Genomic DNA, 6,481 nt, shown 5'->3' with positions numbered 1-6,481 from the left:
TCTGTAAAGAAGATACACATCACAACTACTTGGAGCAGTTACCCACCAGCAAGGGAGGCCAAGTGGGATTTTGAGTGATACAGCCCTTCAGAACCAAAGGTGAGTGAGGTGGCTTTAGCTTTACTTTTAAGAAAGGACAAGGAAGTGGTAAACAAATGGAGGGTGGTTGGGAGATGCCTTGACTTAAGATCAATCTTAAAAAGTGAAGAATGCAATGAAATGTGAAGAGAGCGGGAACAGCTAAAAGGAAGGGGCTGGGAAGAAGGTAGTGTGGTCTTATTATTGTCCCCCATCACTCCATGGGATATGTATCTTTTGCTCCCCCTTTATTCTAGTTGAATTGGAAGTAAATGAGCAGGAGCTGCGTATTCTCATCTATGTTCTATAGTTAAGTAATACACAGCCCTGATTCCAACTAGGACGCTCCAGCAACTTCATCACAAAGATATGAAAGAAATGAATACATGATGATGAGGTCAAGCATATGAAAAATAAGAGAGAAAACACCCCTGACACCACACCATCCAGGTTTGCAAAACTCGAGCACACACTGAGATGTGCAGGTCATGTCCAAGTGTGGGTCAATTGCTATAAAAATAAGCAATTCAGCTCTCAGTGGCCCTGTCTGCGCCAAGTCTTAGCTCAGGAGAGTTAAGTGATCATTTTCCCTTGAAACACAGCCTGTGACTTCAAAAGAAATAGGTAGCACTTGTGTCTAGCAGCTTAACCACTCACAAAAAGCTAGGTGGGAAACAGGCATCGGTTTTTTGACCAGCAACTGCTGTGATAACCTAACAATTAAAAAAAGACAAAAAAGATGAATTAGGAACCTTTACCTAAGTCACAGCCATACATATTTAGGAGAAAGCCTTTTTAAATTTAAAACTTCAATGGCTCTTCATAACATACCTATTCAAAGTGAGCTTTAAAGAAACACTCTTTCTGATGGGTAGAGCAACACACTTCAAGCAGGATCTTTCCACAGCTACACCAGCATCCACACAGCCACTCACTCAGTCCCCCTCCCCAGTGGGAGGGGAGAAAGAGCAGGATGAACAAAAGCAAGAAGGTTTCATGAAAAGTCAACATAGAGACAGTTTAATAAGGGCTGCAAAGGCAGTCTCTCATCACCTCCCACAAGCAGACTGATGCCCAGTCATGGAACAACAGTCAGCTTGAAAGACAAAGTCTTGACGGGCAGATGTGGGGGAAAACAATGAATCAACAAAGCAACACAGAGGATGCATAGAGGCAAGCTGCCAGAAAGCAGCAGGGAAGTCAAAGGACAAGCAAAGGAGAGTAGTGTGCTTTAAACACACAGAACATGCAGTAGAGCTTCTATAAAGGAACTAACACCAGAAAACAATAATATGGGAGGGGGTTGGGGATAGAGACGTTTTTCCCATTTTCCTTTTTTAAAGTAGAATAGTATCAAGCTGTCACAGAGAGTGTCTGACAGAGCTGTGCTGTACTGGCATTAGTTTCCTTACAAGAATACCAAGATCAGGAGCTGCTCTAAATCAATTTTCTTTGAAATGGATTTGCTCCAAGTGATTTTGTTTCAAGGACCCAGCCTGATTAGAGGTCATGGCTGCAATTCTGTTGGAGGAAAGGAAATGGCAGGTGTCAGGGGTAATTCATGTGTGATCTGTAGACACTGGTCATGGGGCTGCTCCAAACTGCAACAGACCTGTCATGACAATGATAGGTTGAGGTCATGCCAGGGAGACCAGGAAGGCAAAGGGTACATCAGTCTTGACAGTAATGAGAGCACCATTCAGTATCCCACAGTTGCAAGTTTCTCTAGATTTAGCTTCTTTTCATTTTTCCTTTTTTGTTGTTGCTTCTACTGCAAGGACAACGCTGCAGCTTGCTTACCTTTGTGACCGTGGTAAATTAAAGGAAATACAGAAAACATTAGAAGCACATTTGCTATTTTCCTGAACAAGTTACATGATTACTTCAGAGAAAAGGGGAGAGCAGCTAGTAAACACCGAAAATTGCTGCTGGAGTTTGCCAGCCAGGAAGCAGCTTTAGGTCTTCCATCATCAGCCAACTTTGCAAGGACCACGAATGCTGCCCATAGTGGGTAGACCCAGCCAAGGCATGCAATCATCTCACACCCCAAACCTGGTATGACTCCTTTTAGTGAAAAGATTTGATGTTGCCTAGCTCAGGAAAGGTCTAAAGTGTAGAAAAAGAAGAGGAAAGAGGTCTCTTACTGCTAACTCATGGGACTGAGGACCCCCAAATCTGGGTTTGTCTTTTACATATGACTTTATTTTCCAGTGAACACAACTCCATTCTCTCTACAGCCTGAACTTCCCAAGTGCTGAGCACACTCAAAGCTACCAACAGCTCTACCAACCCACACCTGCTGCAAGCAGCACTTACTTTGTTACCCAATTAAGTAGTAGCAGAGATACAGCATGCAAACAGATAAACTGTTTGCAAATTCATATGTATTAATCTCAGCATATTTATACATACACAAGCAGACACACATATGCACATATATGTACACAGACACCTAACTATGAAACTGCTGTCATGTTCTCACTCTCAGAACCTGGGTGAAGTATAAAAACAACAGTACAAATACAAACAGTAGTTTCACATTATTTGCAGTGAAGTCTTTTATTCAGGCTGTACCCATTCAGATCCCTTCTCAATTCCCTCAACATGTTGCAGAAACTGCCTACCATTGCAAACAAAAGGACAGACTGGTGAAGATTTCAAGCAGCAGCAGCAAAAGCTACAGCAGGAGAGAAACTGCAGGAAACAGGAACACAGATAAGGCCCCTCAGTGTTTTTGGACTTAGGTACAGACGGAGACCAAACAAGATCATTTAAGTCCAGAGCATGATACAAGTCCAGAAGAAAGCGAGAGGGGAAAAAAACCCCTAAACAAACAAAAATCCCAAAACAAGCCAAAAAAACAAGGCTGTGAATTTCCCTTAAGGAAACTGAATTATCAGAAATGCCGGAAAGTCTAACACACAGTACCTCAGGCTCTCTTCCTGAACTCTGAATTTGTTTCCTAGACCAAAGGAGCTAATTACTGCCTGTGAAACCAAAGACACCATCCCGAAATAACCTGCCCTACAAGACCACAACTCTTTATCAGGGAAAAACTATCCCCATTGCTGTGTATCTATTGCTTGCACACTTGCTCTGTCTGTTAGACAGCTGTAAAGTTTCTTGTATTTTACCACATGAAATTTGGAGTCAGGTAAAAACAAATAAACCAAAAAACCCTTTGTCAAAAATCAATTCTCAGTAAGTTCTGTCCTTTAGGTTTTATTTTTGTGAGTAAAAATTTTTACTGGCCTCATATCAGCCACCACAATTGAGCAACTTTATTCCTCTGTTCCCTGTTCCTCATGGGAAAAAACACAATTGCCTCAGCATTTCCTGCTCATGAAAGTAAGTTGCTCTGCTGTAAACAGAAGAGAGGAAAAAAGTCACAAACCAAGCAATACAAATATGTGTATAGGCCCTTCATTAGGTTCTTGCACTTTAACACATACTTGAAGAAAATCTTTCACTACATTTTAAGACTTGTTTCATTACGACATACCATATCTTAGAAAACTAATGATCCCAATTGTCTTTTAAAAATGTAATTTGGTTTGCAGGGTGTCTCAGCTCTTTACCTGAAACGAAAATAAATGTGCCTGATGTGCTAAAGCTCACCTGCAGAACAGAAACTGCAGGGTGCAGCCACTGCCAGTTTTGAGTGGGTTTTGCCTCATTTGTGTCAACCTCTGACTAACATACTCCAAACCCCAAATCACTGCTGAACTGAGTATTTGTGAGGCATCATTGTTACTTATCTAGATCTCACACCTTTCTGAGCCATCCCCTACTACGTCAGTGTTTCACTGACCTTGAGGTCAGTCCCTGTCATATAGAACAGCAGGAACTGAATTTCAGTGATAACTACAGCTCATATTAAGTTTTGCAGTCAGTATGCACCAAGGCTGCCAATGTCTATCCAGACAGGCTGGAACAGCCAGGCTTCAAACTAAATCTAGTGATGAACTCTTCCTTTCTCAGGTGTTCAGCACTTCAACTGCCATGCAACTTGCTGGGAAGAAGAGACAGCTGATGTCTCCTCCTCCCCCTTGGCCCCAGCCTCTGTTCACTAGGCAGGTTGAGCTGCACCTTTTTCTCTTCCCTATCTGCCCTCACAAGATGAAAACCGTCTGACACATCTTTCTCAAAACACCAGCCAGTACAGACGTTTTCTTACGCTGCAGCTTCCCTTGATTGGGATACAGCTGATACTGAAGACACCACCTGCAGCGACAGCCTCTGGCAGGCAAAGAGGTTAATCAGGCAGACTGAAATCAGGATTTAGAAGCAAACCTTAGTACACTGAAGCACAGGTTCCTCACTCCAAAATAGCAGCAATTCACTGCCTTCTGCCTGCAGCCCCCACACACCTCAAAGGTGAGCAGTTGCTTCATGCACGTCCTACACTGACCTTCTCCTTTGTTTGTATCAGCTTGACATTTGAATTTAAGTAGTTTTCAATAGTATACTCTTAGCTTGCAATTAAGCCTCCATTAAATCCAGGGCTACTTTTTCATCTGCACATGGTAAGAAGCCAGCTAGCTACTTGAAGTCTAGCAATTTCACTTCCCTGAAATCGGAGTCTTCCTCCTTGCTGCAGGGAGTTTTTTTCACAGTGTTAATAAACAGGCCTTCCCCCACATTAAATGCATTAGACTCGTTAGTAGTTTGAATCACAGCTTTATTCCCAACTCCTCCAGAGCTTCATTTTTTGTATTTTTCTTCCCAACTGTTCAACGTTGGAATCTAGCATAAGAACTGTTTTAACCAAATTTGACTACATCCCCTAACAGTATCTATACTACCACTACCTAAAATCCTACTGTTTTTCCATGAAGGTCAACTATTTCACCAAAGTATCACAGTAGAAAGTGGATTAATATATTAAACAGAAATTGGTGGAGTAGACAACACATTAAAAAAATATATACTTAGTATTTTAGGAAGTCATTTAACACTCAATATTTAGGAAGTAGGTTTGACCCTTAACTTGTACCAGAACTGTCTTCAAGCACATTGGCCACAAAGTGCCCTGAGTCCAACACTTGGGAGTTGCTGCAGAACACGAGACCAGCTAATTTCTGAATTTCAAGATTGGTAGTGGTTACACTACTCTTACAAAAAGACATTTGCTTTCATGGTATTTCAAAAACAGTTACAAAACTCTGCACTGGTACCAACTGCACCAAAAGACAGCAAGTCATCTAATATGACCTACTGTCATTAAAATTCCTGCTCCTCTGAAGCTCTCATCTGTAAGTTGTTTACACATTTTTGATGTTTTGATTACATTGTTAGGAATTTTGCTTCTGGCTGTATAGACTAATTTTAGCAAGTCTCCTTTCCTACACACCTTTTGATTATTAACATTGCAATACAGTATGGGTAAGGAGGTTGTCTATAAGGCTTTAAATAGATTCAGATATATCAGCTTTGGGCCTTTAAATTACCAACTACACACCAAATGAATTAACACTCATTGGTTGCAACATGCTTTGATTTAGGCAAAACAGTCTTAAAAATGTTTAAAATATATACATAATTAAAAGGTCCCATAGCACTCTTGTACCTTAATTATGCAATCTCCATATGCCTACTTAGTTTCAAGATACTTACCACAAATCAGTCAATCACTAATTCTGTTTGTTCACCATGTGAAATAACAAGAAATAATGTCTCCAGACCCATCACTGGAAAGGGCCATGCCTGGCACCTATATATACCATATACACTGTCCTGGTCACAGTCCTTCGTATTATTGGTCACACTCTTCCCATGTCTCCCATCCTGTCTGTGCCACCATCTGCAGCCCTTTGCTTCCAATTCCAAAGGGAAATGCCACTTTTTCCAGCTAGGAAGTATTTGGATTACAAATATCCCACATTCATTCCACACCTATTCCCCACAGTTAAAAGAATACTATGGGCTTTAGGAATACCCTAATTGCAAAACACTGCTTTGACAAGCCTGCTACTTGTAAATACATTACTGAGAATGTCAGTATTTTACATTCCTCTCAAAGATGGACATGACTTTGCCTTGGCTCCCTCTCCCCTACTCAGTTACATTTAACAATTCAAACAGGGTACAAGCAAATTCTGGATCAACAGCAGGATCTAGTTTTGCCTCCAGTCCAGTACAGATTTGTGTGAAAAGACCATTTCCATTTAACATTAGCAGTTTACAAAGACTTCAAAGTAAATAAAGACAGCTAAAAGCAAACCCACACACTAAAAATTAATTATATTCTCTAAATTATTCAATGCTTAACAGATGTATTCAAACTAGTTATCTCTGCAATTCAATTCAAGGCTACAGAATAAAAGCAATTCCAAGCATACCCACAAGCACAATTTAGCATGCTGGATCAACAGCACACAGTATTAAGCTGTGAGAGAACAAC

The sequence above is a fragment of the Corvus moneduloides genome, chromosome 2 (assembly GCF_009650955.1).
Source record: "Corvus moneduloides isolate bCorMon1 chromosome 2, bCorMon1.pri, whole genome shotgun sequence".
In the NCBI taxonomy this organism is placed as follows: domain Eukaryota; kingdom Metazoa; phylum Chordata; class Aves; order Passeriformes; family Corvidae; genus Corvus; species Corvus moneduloides.
The sequence above is the reverse complement of the archived record's forward strand: the minus strand, read 5'-3'. Positions refer to the sequence as shown.